This window comes from Vitis riparia, chromosome 6 (assembly GCF_004353265.1).
Source record: "Vitis riparia cultivar Riparia Gloire de Montpellier isolate 1030 chromosome 6, EGFV_Vit.rip_1.0, whole genome shotgun sequence".
Lineage (NCBI taxonomy): Eukaryota > Viridiplantae > Streptophyta > Magnoliopsida > Vitales > Vitaceae > Vitis > Vitis riparia.
Genome location: NC_048436.1, coordinates 6,403,057 through 6,420,238, shown reverse-complemented (window position 1 = coordinate 6,420,238; position 17,182 = coordinate 6,403,057).

Below are 17,182 nucleotides of genomic sequence, written 5' to 3'. Positions count from 1 at the left end.
ATTTTAAAATTAAAGAAATTTTGTGAAAGTGTTTAAATTGGAGGAAAAGTAGCAAGTGTGTTTAAAAACAGGATTTTTAGTGACTTAAGACCCTAATGAAAGAGAAAAAAAAATGGTAGAATAAAAAAAATATTGAAAACTGGAGTAGAATTAAAATTATTTGAAATAAAAATAGAGTTTTAAAAATTATTTGAAAATTGAAATCTCGAAAATTAAATTTAAAAATTGGAATTTTGAAGAAAAAAATTATTTGGAAATGGGAGTTATGAAAATTAAATTTGAAAATTGGAATTTTGAAAATGAGAGTTTTGAAAATCAAAATTGAGAATATGAATTTTGAAAATTATTTGAAAATGGAAGTTGTGAAAATTGAATTTGAAAATTGGAATTCTGGAAAATTATTTGAAAATGGAAATTTGGAAAATTGGAATTTTGAAGAATTGTTTGAGAATTGGATTTCTTAAAAAATAAATTTGAAAATTGGAGTCTTGAAAAATAAATTTGAGAATAGGAATTTTGGAAAAATTATTTGAGAATGGGATTTTGAAAATTCGAATTTTGAAGAATTATTTGAAAATAAAATTTTTTTAAATTAAATTTGAAGATTGAAATTTTGGGAAATTAAACTTTGATAAAAAAAAAAATTAAAATGTAGAATTAAAATGGAAATGTGGGCTGCATACGCATGAAAGAGGGTTGGAAGAAGCTTAAGTGGAGGAAATTGTGAAAGAGAAAAAAAAAAATAAAGAATGGGTTTGATGGTGGAATGAGTATAGGTTATTAAACTCGTTGTCTTTTCCATGGCCCAGTTTCCCATAATTCTTACAAATTAGAAGGTCTTGGCTGAATCAATTGAAGTTCCTCGTCTCCATTTTTGAGTGGGTTGCTGGTATGCCCAAGAAAATCATGTCTGCCTCAAGTGCTTCCAACCAATCATTCGAATCATAAAACACATTTCCAAGAGCAAATATATTGTCTTTCGCTAGGCTTCCCAGAAAACAGCACAGAAGCTACCACCGTCGCCAGGACCTCCTTTGCCAGCAGTTCCTTATCCAGACTCCCACATGACTATTCAAAGTCCGAAAGCAACCCATTCTCCGCTGCCACACTCCGCCCACTATCGAACACGCCCTTCGTGACTAAACAAACCGATCTCCTACAAAGGAAAAGAGAAGTCGCAGTTGCAATGACGAAGCGCCCACCATTCTTGCCCTCCACTCTGTACCTGTCTCTAGAGACCACCAATTCAATGAATTGAAAAGGCTTTGTCACATAAGGCAACATCAGATTGCATATCCTGAACCTAAAAGAGGATGGTGAGGCGAGCAAAAGGAGCCATGCAAGTCTTGCTAAAAGCGTCGATGATGTCGCCGGCCAGAAGCTGGTGCACCATCCTGATTTACAACTACTGCTATAGAAACTTTCAGGCAACGAGGTGGAGACTTATTGATGAAGGTGGTGGCGTAGGAATAATAATGGCTCTGCCAAATACCCCAGCAGAGATCTTATTCCTCCACAAAAATACATCAACGTGTTTTCCTCCACCGAGAACTATGTATCACCATCTGAATGCCATTTTTGACCCACGGGTCACTTAGATGGATGCACAGAACATCATTCAAAAGTTCACCTCTTAATGTGCACCATAGATAGACACCAGAAACAGATAAAGACAACAACAAGGAAATAACCATAGAAATAGAGCTTAAAAGAAACAAACAACTAGGCCATCGAATGAGGCTTATTAATGAGCTTAAGAGCCCGTGTATGGAAATGCCAAAGTGGGTTCAAAATATGAATGTAAATAATATCCTCAAATGTCGCACAGTGAGTATAAAACAGAGCTGAAGAAGACAAAACATAACCTAAAATGTGGAAGCATGAAAAACAATCTCAGACTCAATAAAACATGACGGTTTCTAATACACACTCAATCGGCAAAATGAAACATAGAAACCAACATGAAACAGTGTTTAAGAGTGTGAAAATAGTTAGGAAAACATGAAGCTTACAGTGATCAACCTGGACCAACTCCCCCTCTGCTTCTTTCTTAGTTCTTCCAGCCCGTCTTACTTCCTCAAGTTGTCTTCTTCATGCTCTGTTTTTCTCTTTCAACTTCTTTCTCTGAAAAACCTCCTTTCTCCCCAGCTCGTTCCCTCCTCTCCAAGCTCTCTTTCTCTCTTTGGTTCTTCACAAGCCCCTCACTGGTAATTTCCCTCAAACCATCCCCATTGCAACCTCCTCTCCATGTAACCAACACACTCTCCTTGTCTGTAACCAACACAAAACACTCATCTCTCTCCTCAACGGCTTTAGAATATATCCCACAACACGTGTCCTTCACCTATTGCCCCTTAGCCAAACCACCATTTCCTTAACAAGCAAGATGTCATTATATAATGACCAAACTTGAGGCAACATGTGGCCCTCTAAAAACTTGCCATCTGCCAAAATGATACTCGCACAAATACATCCCAAAATAAGGGTCTACAATATTTTATTTTTTGATAATCAAATATGAAAAAATTATTTTCTTAGGTGGTGTTGGTTTTTTTGGTTAAATAGAAAAAATCAAAATATTTTATTTTTTTATTCAACTTAATAACAAATTCACTTTAATTACATTTGATGATATTAATAAGTTACTTTTAACTTATTAGAAAAAGTCAAAATTATATTGGTTAGTATTAATAAGTTATTTTTAATTGAATATAAAAAATAAAATATTTAACTTTTTCTATTTAATAAAAAAAATACCGCCTTAGTACTAAGCACTTTTGGATAACCAACCGTAACCTAAGAGTTGAAGGAAGGAATATTTCATTCCCTTCTTCATAAATAACATGAACATGTCATTAATTTATTAATTCAAATCCCCGTTTTCTGGATTATTTGGACTGATTGGCTGGGTAGTCAAGCCAGGCCGAGTAAAACCTGGACTTTTGGGCCAAAATGGGCCTGTGCTGAAACTTAATATTGAAAGTGGGCTTATTTCCAAACTAATGTTCAAAATGGCCCATTGAATCCACATCAGCATAGAAATCAATTTTTTATACTGTTTTTACTTTACCATTTTCATCCCAGTGCTGTTGTTCTCTCTTCCCATCTATGTGTGATTTTTTCGTTCTAAACCCTAGCCTCACCAGTGGGCCACCGAAAGAGACGTTGGAGCTACAAAGTATCAAGTTTGAGGTGAGTCCTAATCTTCTTTTTGGCTTATTTTATGTAAAGTTTTTGGCACTTTCCCATTTTTTTTCCCATCTCAAAATCTCGGTTTTTAGAAAAAAAAATTTCCATTGTTGTGAATGATTGGTTAGGGAGTGTGGTTATCGTGAATTGATGGTTGTTTGTATCGGAAGGTTTTGGGGCAGTCGTTGGGGAGGATTAGGCCTGCGGTGTCGGCATTGAGGAGCTACTAGTCTACGGAAAAACAGGTGAGAAGTGTGGGCTGTGTTGATTGTGTTACACTTGTTGCTTTGTTTGGTTGGTGAGAATTGGCTACAAGGAGAGTAAATTATTGTCACAGAAAATCGAGGCCTCCCATTGCAGTTGTTGGGCTTAATTAAAATGAGTTTTTAATGTCCTGAAAAATAGAACAAGAAAAGGAAATGAACATGAAAAAAATGGTTGTTGCTTAAAAAAGTGGAGGTTCTGGGTTTGTTTTATTTAAGTCCATATTTGCAATAACCTTTTGTTTCAATAAGCAGCTGGCCACCAAAAAATTATCCAATTTCTATTTTAATAATTTAAAATTTATATTATATTTTAAATATTTTTTAGGTATCCCAGGATTAATATTTGTGTGTGCATGAGTCATGACTCTCAATCAAATTAATTTTATATAATATTTGAATAGTAATAGGATTTATGATAATATTATTTATATACTAAATCCATCTCCATCATTTTTCAAAGATGAAAGAAAAAATAGGGTTAATTATGTAAATTTGTAGTATGAAATGGTTGCTTGAAATGGATTAGGAGAGGTTCAAATTGGTTTGGACTTTGGGTAGAAAATGCATTACACATAGAGATTAGAATGCATTTTTAATTTAAATTTTGAAATAACAAAAATATAATATTTAAATAATAAAAGGATTTATGAGGATATTATCATATATATGAAATTAACTCATAAGATTTTGTAGTTAAGGGGAAAAAAATTAGGATTAATCGAAAAGAATTTTTTGAATTTATCATGGGGCATTAATTAATAATATTAATAGCCATAGATAACAGATTTAAAAAAAAATGAAAGTTGTAAATAATGATAAACATATTTGAACGGAATGATTTTTAATTCTTTTTTCTTTTTTTAGAATTTGAGTGGAATAGGGAATGTGTTTGCTAAGAATTTCGACCGACTCAATAATTAATGTGAGTCTCCAAGTCATGTTTCAGAAATCTGGCGATATTCTGTTTTGTAAAGTGGTTGTGACTTTGGCTGAACCGATGATATGTTGGATTGAATCTCTTCTTAAAGATGTCTCCAACTTCTACTTGTTCTGAATGTGAGACAACACATTGTCATTAATATGATTGAATTTAGGATGTTTTATTTTTGTGTCAGTCTACCCATGCATTCACTTACACTCATTCCTTGTCTTTGAAGAAGGAAAGGCCTCAACATTCAAAATATTTTATTTTTCCCAAATCAAATAGAAGTATTTGATAGAAGTTCTACTATTATGGAAGAATTGTTATGAATTGCTCATCTATTTGAGGTTATAATATAAAATACTAGCTTTTTAAAAGTAACGAATTGAGGTCTGGGAAACGTGTTCTGTTAACTGTAGAAATATTTTTATATATTTTATAGTTATTTAAATATATTTTTTTTGGTTATCTAAATTTAATGTTTCTATTATAAACTGGATGTATCTTGCATGACTATATATATATAACATGTTTGCTAGGAAAAAAAATGATTTTGGATATAAACAATTTCAAAGTAAAAAAATGAATAAATAATGTTTTTTCTGATCAAGAGATCTTGAATAATTTTGTCTCAATAGCTCTTAAATATAAAATACTCATCTAGAATTTTTTTGCCTTGATATCAAGAAAACTTCTCAAATATGAGTAAACACTTTTTTTATAAAAAAAAAAAAAAAAAAACCAGATTCTTAAAGTACAGACATTTTCTCTTTAAAAAGACTTTTGTGTTTGGTTATATCCAAAAATTTAATTTTTATTTAATTTAATTTTTTAAAGATATCAAAATTACCCATACTTTTAATAAAAATATTATTAAAATAAAATAGTAAAAGTATAAAATGAATGGTCCAACTCTAAAAAAACCTATTCTAAAATAGACCATATACTTCATGTTTGATGACTCCACTTAGACTACTAGATTGTGGATGTGATGGGAGTGGAGGAGGATGAAAGGGAGGCCAAAAGTGAACCCATCTGGAAAAACTTTGATTATGGATTGGAGAAATTGAATGTGGGTGGGGACCATATTGTTTATGTGATCCTTTGTCAATTGGGTTGTACTTCATTTTCGTGAGTGCACACTAGACAGTACTACAAATGGTGTGGCCCTTGGACATGTCTAGATGTTCAAGTAGGGTGTGATGCCAGGGAATATATAAAAAAAAATGCCAAGAAAGCATTTTTATTATTATACTAGAATTTAGAATCACATCTACATGCTATCTACATTCTGCAGTGCAAGCATAATAGCAAGGAAGGTTATCAAATATGATTTTCAGGATCTAATTTTTAAAATAACACCAAATAGAATATCAAAGTTTTTAATTTTATGTTCCATATATAAAACAATATAATAACCTTAGGATATGGTTTTTAATTATGAGATATTGAAAATTATTTTTTTTACAAGGTTCTTTAGAAAATCTTATTTTTTATTTAAAATAACGTATTTAACATATATTTATTTTTAAAAATATATTTAACAAATAATTTTGAGTTGTAAAAAAATTAACATAATTAACATATATTTATTTTAAAATTTAATTTTTAATATAAAATATTAATTTCATTTTATCAAAAAAATATTAAAATTTAATCTCATCCTAATTATGAAATTAGAAAAATAAATTAAACGTGTTTGTAACCCAAACACATGTAAAACATTTTATTAGACCACAAAAATAATTTTAATTCATAATATCATCCTACTCTTTACTTATACACTTATTTGCTTATACATTGCTTTCATTTTAGTTGAACTTGGTATTTAGACATGAAGCTTTGTTACATTCCAATATTTATTAGGTTTATTATTGTATTTTATGAATCATTGACCATAAAGTATTATTTTTTACTTGAATAAATATTATTTTTTTATGTAATAACCTTTTGTTATTATTTATGTGAAGACAATTATGACTGATTCCACAATAGAAGTGCTATGTTATTAGAATGGAACAATTTTGAGGACAGAAACGGATTTGAAATATATTGGAAATAATGTAGAGATTGAGCCTATAGATGTGCCCATTCATACGACCTTTGTGGAGTTGTTGAAGATGATATATGATATCATTGGTGTTGACAGAGACTATCAGTTAGTCTTAGAATGTCGCCATCCAACTAAAATAAACAAATTTCAACCATTAGTGGTGAGAAATGATCGGACAGTTGCACGTATGCTATTGGTGCCATCGAAGTATGGAATGTCTTCAGTTCAATTATTCATAGAGCAAACTCCCAACCACTATCATTTGAGTAATGAAATGGGTCATTTGACACGATTATCAATAGGTGATACTGATGTTGATGACGAAAATGAGAGAGATGAGGAAGATGATAGAGATGATGCAATCGACACAGATGAGATTCATTTACCTAATGATGATGAAAATTGTTGTCAAACAGAAAATATTGATTTGGTGATGGTCCAACAAGTTGTGAAATGTGAAAGCACAATATTTGTGAACCTTGAAGTTGGTGATAGGTCTAATAATCCTGAGGTTGAGTTTGAGGTTGAAAACACATCACTAGTTGCCTCCCCACATGGCACCCAATTTAATATCTCTAATGACAACCTAGAGGAAACATTTGTACCCGTTTCATACCATATGCCACCTACACCACAATTTTTAAATATGGACGAAGCAATTAATTGTGTTGTAAGTGATTGGACTGCATGGAAAAAGCCAACTTTAGGAAATGTTGTTGGGGAATTATCAATTGGCCAAATATTTTCCTCAAAATCATATTTGCAACATGCTGTGAAGATGTTTTCTATAAAAGTGCACCAAGAGTTTACTGTTTATAGATCAAATGCAAGTGTGTTAGTTCTTTAATGTAAAAAAGCACCAGAGTGCCAATGATGACTAAAGGCAATGACAGTGAAAGATACGGGTATGTTTAGAATCACAAAGTACAAAGGTCCTTATACATGTGTCAATCCATGTATTAATCAAGACCATTCACAGTTGGATTCTAGCTTTGTATCTAAGTATATTGAAACATTGGTGAAGACAGAAATGACCATTACAGTTGCTGCAATTCAAGCTGTTGTTGCGGAACAATTTGGTTACCAAATTTCTTATCAAAAAGCAATGAAGGCAAAAAGGAAAACAATGACTCGATTATTTGGTGATTGGTACAAGTCTTATGCAGAGTTGCCTAGTTTCTTCCTTGCCTTGGAGCAATCAAATCTTGGATGCATTATGTATTCCAAAATGGTTCCTGGAAACAACCCGAATGAAGAAATTTTTCAGCGTGTTTTTTGAGCATTCGCTCCATCTATTAAAGGGTTTGCACACTGTCGACCAGTTCTTAGTATTGATGGGACACATTTGTATGGAAAATATAAAGGGACTTTGCTGATTGCTATGGGATGTGATGGTAATAACCAATTGTTTCCACTTGCATTTGCCATTATAGAATGAGAGAATACAAATAGTTGGAGTTGGTTTTTGGCATGTATCAGAGTTGGAGTAACACAAAGGAAAGGGTTGTGTCTGATTTCTGATCATCATCCTGGCATTATAGCTGCTATCAATGAAACATATTCGGGATGGACTCAGCCAGATGCTTGTCATAGATTTTGCATACGTCATTTAGCGAGTAACTTCAACACAAAGTTCAAATATAAGACTTTAAAGGATCTCATGTGTAGGGCTACTATGGAGAGTAAAGTTAAAAAATTTATTTCTTACATGGATACAATTGACCGGATAAATGTTGAGGCTAGAAATTGGTTGGAGCAAATTCCTCTTGAAAAATGGGCACTCTCACATGATTGTGGGCGGAGATATGGGATTATGACAACTAACATGTCTGAAGTTTTTAATGGTGTCCTTAAGGGTGCTCGTAACTTACCAATAACAACTTTAGTCCAGTTAACTTTCTATCGGGTTAACAGTTACTTCATAGTCAAGCGAGAGCATGGTGCCAGTCGGCTCGCTTCAGGTGAAGAATTCACTCCACATATTGACGCCAAGATAAAGGCTAAAGTTGTCAAGGCGGGTGCACATGAGGTTCTTTTGTATGATCATGTGGCGGGACATTTTCATGTTAAAACTAGACACTCTGTTGGAAGCAGTAATAGGAAACCTTGCACATATCATGTTACCTTTCAAACGGGGTCTTGCACATGTAACAAAACACTTTTGTTAGGATTCCCATTTTCGCACATTCTTGCTGCTTGTCATTGTCGAGCAATTGATTTTCGACAATTTGTACAACGTTATTACACCACACGTACTTACCTATCAACATGGGCTTCCTTGTTTTATCCGATATTTGATGAGTTGGAGTGGCCTCAATATAATGGACCGATAATTGTGCCTTCAAACTCAATGAAACGGCTAACTTCTGGTCGACCAAAATCAAGTCATTTGCATAATGAGATGGATGCAAGGGAAACTAGAACTGTACAAACATGTGGACTTTGCAAGCAATCGGGTCACAATCGACGTTCTTGTCCTAATAGAGAAACCAATGATAGGAGGAGTTGATGTACTTCATGAACATCTTATTGTATTGTTATTTTTTAATTTACTAGTATTAACCTTAATCGTTTTAAGATATATGTAGAAACTATCTTATTGAACATCTTATTGACATTTGTTTATTTGAAATTATTATTTTTTGTCAATTCATTCTTATTTTGCTTATATCAGGTTACATGAAAAAAAATATTAATCTCTATTATTTAGGGGAGATGTTGTTCAAATTTTTAAAATTTTAATAATGAAATTAATGTTGTTAGAAATTGTTGTTTTTTGTCAATTCATTCATATTTTACTTATATCAGGTTACATTGTAAAAAATTGAATCTCTACTGTTTAGGGGAAATACTATTCAAATTTTTACAATTTTAATAATGAAATTCATGTTGTTAGATATTATTGTTTATTGTCCATTCATTCATATTTTGTTTATATCATGTATTGATGTACATGCAAACATGGATACTCCGTTGTTTCGTGCTCGTCCTAACCCTGAGGATACATCTGTGCTTACTCTTCAACATCGACATCAATCATCCACCATTCGTGTTGATCCAGATATGGGTAGTGTTTTGACTTGCCGACACAGGATGCTTCGAGAGTGGGTTTTGGATGATCATGTTTGGCCATACATTATACAGTCAGGATTTTATGTCTTTCATCGAGTGGGCCATGTTAAGGTTGATTGGACTTTGATTACTACACTGGTAGAGAGATGGCACCCAAAGACGCACACATTCCACATGCCAGTTGGTGAGATGACCATCACATTGCAAGACGTAGCCATCTTATTTGGATTACGTGTACATGGTCATCCTATCACTGGTTCTACAGATATTGATTGGCATGCACTTTGTGAGGAGTTATTGGGTGTTCGACTGACAGAGACTGATATTCGTGGAGCATCCCTTACAGTTCGTTTTATTACTACCCATTTCTCCCACTTACCACCAGGGGTTGTAGATGAGGTTACGTTACAGCGTCATGCTAGAGCTTATCTTCTATTGTCAGTTAGTGGTTCATTATTTCCAGATAAGAAGGGGGTTTACATCCAATTAGCAATTCTACTCATGTTAAGAGATTTTGGTGAGACTGCATAGTATAGTTGGGGGAGTGCAACACTAGCACATCTTTATCGAGAGTTATGTCGAGCTAGCTTAGATAGTACAAAATCTATTACAGGACCATTACATTTGTTGCAGGTATAACTACAAGTCTTATTAATTATGTAACTTTGTCATAATTATGTGCATTTAAACATAATTTTATTTCATTTTTAGCTATGGTCATAGGAGCGATTACAAGTGGGTCATCCTAGTAGATCACTTCCCCATGCACCAGTACCTGTAGATGAGAGATTCCCACTAGATGCACTAGGGAGTAGGTGGAGAGTTCCCTTATCTCATACAGACACACCTCATCATGTCTTGGTCACATACAAAGATGAGTTTGATAGACAACGATTTGATCAGGTTTGGGCTAAATATTAGTATTCTTTAACAAGATTATTAATATTAATAATATAATTTAAACTTTATTAAATACATACTCATTTATGAATATATCAGGTATTATGGCAGCCTTACACAGATGATGATACTAGCGTTGCTTCCAGACATTTGTTTAGCTGATCAGGATATTTGGCAGACGATGTCACCACTTATTTTTCTTTTTTTTTATATTGTTGAGTGGCATCGTCCTGAGGATGTGTTGCGACAGTTTAAAATCATACAAGGTATTCCTTCGACACCCCCTATAGATTCTAACCTTCACTCCATAAATCGACGTGGTCGACCTCAGTTTGATTAGAGGTTATATCATGAGCACTACGTGGCATTATGGGAGGCTAGGGGGACCACATTGTCACTGCGGAGCATATAGGGCCTCATATGGACTACCATGCTCCGTATATGACATGGTATCATCGTATTACACGTCGTTTTATTACACCTATGGATGATTTTAGACCTATGAGGTACCAGGCTACTGCTTTATCTGCCCACTTATTGGTTTGTATCATTTTAATATTATGTACATATTGTGTATAATATTTATTCCAACAAATAATTATATATCATTTTATGTGACAGATTGAGACTATGACATCTATCATATCTCGAGGAGGTCATGCATTGGAGGACTCTGATATTGATGATTGCCGCACTGGTATTGTTGATATTATTTGTATGACCACTGATGTTATGTGCATTATTCGGGAGGATTATTGTCTCCCACATGTAGAGCATGGAGGAGGTAGGTCACCAGCTCAGTCGACAGTTGCTCGACCACCACTTGTTCGAGGTCGGTCGACATCTCGAGGGAGAGATAGATATAGTAGTTGTTAGCCCATCACATCGTCAGTATCAGCATCATTACAGCCCCTACCTTTTTATCCTCATGATTAGTACAGTCACCCATCTTTTCAGACGTACCATTAGTGCAGCACCCTACTTCTTCAGACCCACCATCAGCTCAACCTCTTACCTCTTCAGAACCACCATCAATACAACCCCTACTTCTTTAGACCTACCTCAATTACAACCTCTTACCTCTTTAGACCCACCATTAGTGCAGATTGACACATCTACTCAGCTAGATTTACCGCCAGCCATTCCGAGGGGTAGGTGGGGCCTACGTTGACTTAGATTGCTACCTCCACCACCACTTCTATTTCCAGCTCTAGCCCCATCACAGACAAATATTCTTCATGTGTCACATGCAGTACCTGCTATAGTTAGAGAGGAGCATCCAAAAAGGAAAAGAGTACCAGTTACACATAGGTTCTTTCATTGTGGAGGCATGTCAAATTATATATGTTTTTTATTTTCTACTATATTAATGTTTAGTGGATATTTTTTGTGACTTTAATTAAACTATTAAAAATTACATTTTGTAGTAGACTTTTTGTAATTAATTTTCATTAACTAATTTTGCAAAAAAATCTATATATGACAACTACGGCTTAGAGTATGTTATTATTTCGTTAAAGATAAATTTGTCATAATACAAATAAATTAATACATTAAAAAACAACAAATTAAATTGTGGACACCGCATTTCGGGTCATGCGTTTCCCACTCGATGGCGAACTCGAATTTTTTATTTTAAAATGATTTTATTGATTATTTGAAAATGACTTGGAGTCGCCACTTATTTTTGTTTTATTTTTAAAGGGTAAACAAAATAAGAAAGAAAAACCCTAAGTGCGACTCCTTATTTTGGAAAAGGTGATCTACGAAAAATCAGGGTCGAGTTCGGGGGTCAGGTTACTTATCGGGAAGGTACGGTAAAGACCATAGCACCCCTCTAAGTCCCTAAAGTCGGGTCTCTACTAATGAGATGAAGCTGATATGACAATCAATGAGAAAATCGATAAATACTCAAATCAATTATGCACATATGAATATAAAAAACATGCATATAGCGGGACCAGAATAAGAATGAGCGCATACCTGGGCAACGAGCCATCATACGCTATCTAGAGAGGGGGGTTAGTGCACAATTAAAGAATAATCTCATGCATATCATAAAATAGAATGGATCAATCAAGTGTGATACTCAAGTTAATCAATCAACCAATCAATCATCAAAATCATGTATGTGGGGCCTACACCAAAACCCGTTTATTTTTGCATGAACTAATTCCGTAAATTCCATCACTTGGAATTACAGAATTTAATTCATGCTTATTTAAAATCGTTTTAAAAAATAGAGAAGATATGAGTATTGCCCCCTAGAAGAGAAAATGGCGGCAAAGTTTTATTGAAAATGAGATTTTGGAACCTAAAAAAAAAAAAATGATGAAAAATGAGAGAGTTAGAATTATTTAAAAACCAAAATTTGAAAAAGGTTATTTATAAAATGGAGTTTGGAAAAATTATTTTCACAATTAAAGAATGAGGAAATAAAAGAGAGCAATGGCAGAAATACAGGTATCCTGAAGATGGCCATGCAGTTCATGCATAAGTGGAAGAAATAGGAATTGACGACCACGTAAGCATGAATCCCAGAGTGGATAAATAGGGTTCAACCATTGGATAAATAGGGTTCAGCCATTGGATAAATAGGGTTCAAATATTACTTACTCCCCATTTCAACCAATGAATGACGCACCGAGAAGCCTTATAGACGGCCACAATGCCCAGTTTTCCTCCTCGCGATCATCCAGAACTGAGTTAGCCAACTTCACTCCCTTCTTACAATGGACCTTGACCCACTGGCGTTAGACTGCTTGTACACAAAATCATCTATCCAGAAAGCCTATTAGTGAAGTCCATATTGTGCTGGATGTACATGAACCTCCTTTTTCATGACCGAACTCCTTTGATGCCCTCCATAGCTGCCTTGAGAGCAACAACATTGACCAAGTTTGCAAGATCAGTACCTGAAAACCCAGGGGTTCCTCTAGCAATCATCATCATATCAACATCATCCTCTTTCAGAACCTTTGACTTATTGGATTCCATAATCTGCCTCTGTCCTTCTACATTTGGGTTAAGGACAGCAAATGTGATGATCAAACCGACCAGGTCTCACCAATGCCTCGTCCATCTTACTATTTTTGGGATGACGGATCGCGGCATGTACAACCTATCATTGAGCTTCCTCTGACGATGCTCTTCTCAATATCTTTCAACAAATTGATCGGACAACATGGGTCATCATCCCTTGAAGTGAACAATACGGGTACCTTTACATAGGCTGCCGCAGATGGGTTGATTCTCGTCCCATAGAAAGAGACACTAGTATCGAAATGAGCACCTCGGTCTTGGGCTAGAATGCCAATCACGCGGTCGTTTCTAAAGCAAAACCTGATGACACCGAGCTTCTCTGTGGCTCCTGCAACTATGACTCCATCAACCAGCCATTTTACCGACATGTCAGTATCTCGAGCAACTCTTTGGGGGTCTTGAGTAATTAGCCATTGTTAAAACATGATTTTCAGTTGGTCCTTCACCCAAGGGTTCCCACGAAATAAATCTGGTAGCAGAACCTTATAACCATTGCATGCAACGTGGTGTGCAGAGTCCCTTGTGGATGAATTTTCGAAGCCAAAAGCATCGAACAAGAGCAGTATTCATGCCAACTGCGCATTCATCTAGCCGCTCAATTACGCCACTAACATGGACACAGCGGAAAGCATCAACACAACCTTAGTTCTTCTCTTGTAGCTGTTCAACTGATCCAAGCCTATACAAGACTTGACCTATGGCAATGTCATGAGAATACAGCCCCAGGGTAGCATAGGGATCCAATCAAAGGAAAATGGGCAGTGAGCATGAAGGGCAATTTTAGGTTAACAGAAATGGGTAACGATGTGGGCATGAGGGGTATAAAATGAATATGAAATGCAGTGGACATGGAAAAAATGGGTATTTACATGGATATAGAGAGAGAAAGATGGAGATGGATAGGGATAGGCTGGGTATGGAGCAAAGAGATTGGGTTTATGCATGAGGTATGGGGGGTATAGAAAATGGGCGGTATGTGTTTGCGTGGAAATGGGCATGGGAAAGTTGGGGAATGGGTATGACGCGAGCGCGAATGAGATGTGTGCATGGTTTCCATGCATGTGGGTGAAAGAGTGTAGGGATGGATGAAAGATGAATTTGATTAGTGGGTGGGCTTGATTGGTGTGAGGATGTTTGGATTCGGCGGAGATGGAGGCTTTGGTGAGTGACCATGCAAGAATGAAACAACACCTGCGGCTGTGGCATCGACATGCCTCCTATTACATAAAATTTCCCATCCATAAAGAAGCCTGAACACAGTTTACGTGGCAGGTTCATATCTGGCAATGTTTGCCACGTACCCAACTCAAAATTATAGAGCTCGGCAGATTTTAAAACATGGTCATTCTTGTCACTTCCCCCAACAACAATTGCAATTTCCCCAAGGCTGCTAGAACCAAAGAGACCACGAGGTAAGTTCATCAGAGGACATCTTGACCAATCACGAGTAAGCAATCTGTACATCCAAATTGCAAATCCTGACAATTCACGACCAAAAACAAACAACTCAATGCCTACAACGAGAGACTCCTTGTCGGCATAAGTAATACGTTCATCACATGGCATTCTAGATAGCTTCATCCATCTCTATCTATCAGGGAGATCGGTAAGAAAACCTGAGCACCCAAAAGAGCAGCAATGCAGCCAACTAAACCACAACTAGAGCCTAGTTCCACAGTTTACTTCAACTTAGACTGCCTAAGCAAACTCATATGCTTTCCTTGTCCAGATATCTCCAAAAGACTCAGATGCCGATCTCCTTCAGAAACATTTCAATCCAGATGGCCAGCCCAAACAGGATACCCATTCCAAAAGTACGAGAAACAGAAGGGAAAATGAAGAAGAATAGAGAATGTACAAGAGTAGATAACAACATTAAACATAACTTCATGAAAACCAAGGAGCTTCAAAAAACTGGTGGAGCAGCATGAGTGGTTTCGACATATAAGGAGATAGCATAAACATCATGTAACTAGCATGGGAATAATCAGAGATCAAGCAAACAAAGATGAGAAACCAACTTAAAGTCTTAGACAGTAAAAAATGAGCATCCCAACATCAGAAATGGTTAGAATATGACTGTAAAAGTGAATAAACCTCAAGTGGGAAATGATCAAACCCTGAATGCCTCCCTTGAAGCCAAAACACTTGGTTCTCCGAGAGCTGTAAACCCTCAAGAATGGCAGCCAAAAACACCTCATCTTGCTCCCCTCAAACCTCTCTAATGTCTCTCTACCACTCTCTACGTTTTCTTCTTCGTTAACCCAGAAAACACAGTCTCTTTCTCCCTCAAGTCTCTCTCTCTCTCTCTCTCTCTCTCAAGTCTCACGTCCTAAAATTACCATGCCACAGAAAACTCCCCTCATCTCCCAAAAAAAAAAAAAAAACTCCCCCCGGAAGCTCCTCGAGAAAAAATGCAATGCTCAAAATCTCCTTTCTCTACTGGATTTGCCCCTCCAACAATCTCTGCAGAAACAGCCACCCAAAAAAAAACCCCTACTCTGCGATTTTTTCTCTCTCATAGCAAAAGCTACACCCTATAGCTCCTCGGTCCCCCTCTGCCAACCAATCTTTTTCCTCTTCTTCCCGGATTTGCCCTCCTAGAAAAATATCTCCTAACCAACCTCCCAAAAGCAACCCTACTCTTTGCAGAATATCCCCTCTCTCATACGCTCCTCCTAATGGCCTGCAGAATCCCCTTTACACGTGTCAACCTCTTGTTTGCTCCTTGATTCCACTATCTGAGGCCATAGCAACCAGACGGGAATCGACATGTGGCTACTCATGGCTGCGACACCTGGCAAAAAGAGCTCAAGATAGTTAGGTCTCCAAAATGGGGGTCTACATAAATATTTTAAATTAATAAATTATACAATTTTATATATTATTTATATGTTATATAAATTTATTATTTTAAGATTATTAATTTATTAATAAATAAAACATTCATTTATAATATCTTCTATTTATTAATTTATGTTTGTTGAAGTAATACTAAATTCTTAAGTTAAATATAAATAATTTATTATTAAAGTATATATTTTTAATTTCAATAATAAATTGTAATTTAATAGTTTTTAATTAAATTTGAAAGTAAAAAAAATTATATTTGAAATTTCAGTTACCAACTACAGCTTAAAAGTATATTATTATTTCGATAAAAATAAATTTATCATAATACAAATAAATTAATATCTTAAAAAATAACAAATTAAATATCTTAAATTAATAAATTATACAATTTTATATATTATTTATATGTTATATAAGTTTATTATTTTAAGTTTATTAATTTATTAATAAATAAAATATTCATTTATAATATCTTTATTTATCAATTTATGTTTGTTGAAGTAATACTAGATTTTTAAGTTTAAATATAAATAATTTATTATTTAAGTATATTTTTTAAATTTCAATCATAAATTATAATTTAATAGTTTTTAATTAAATTTGAAAGTAAAAAAAAAATATAATTGAAATCTCAATTATCAACTGCTATATTATTATTTCGATAAAAATAAATTTATCATAATACAAATAAATTAATATCTTAAAAAATAACAAATTAAATATCTTAAATTAATAAATTATATAATTTTATATATTATTTATATGTTATATAAGTTTATTATTTTAAGATTATTAATTTATTAATAAATAAAATATTCATTTATAATATATTCTATTTATCAATTTATGTTTGTTGAATTAATACTAGAATTTTAAATTTAAATA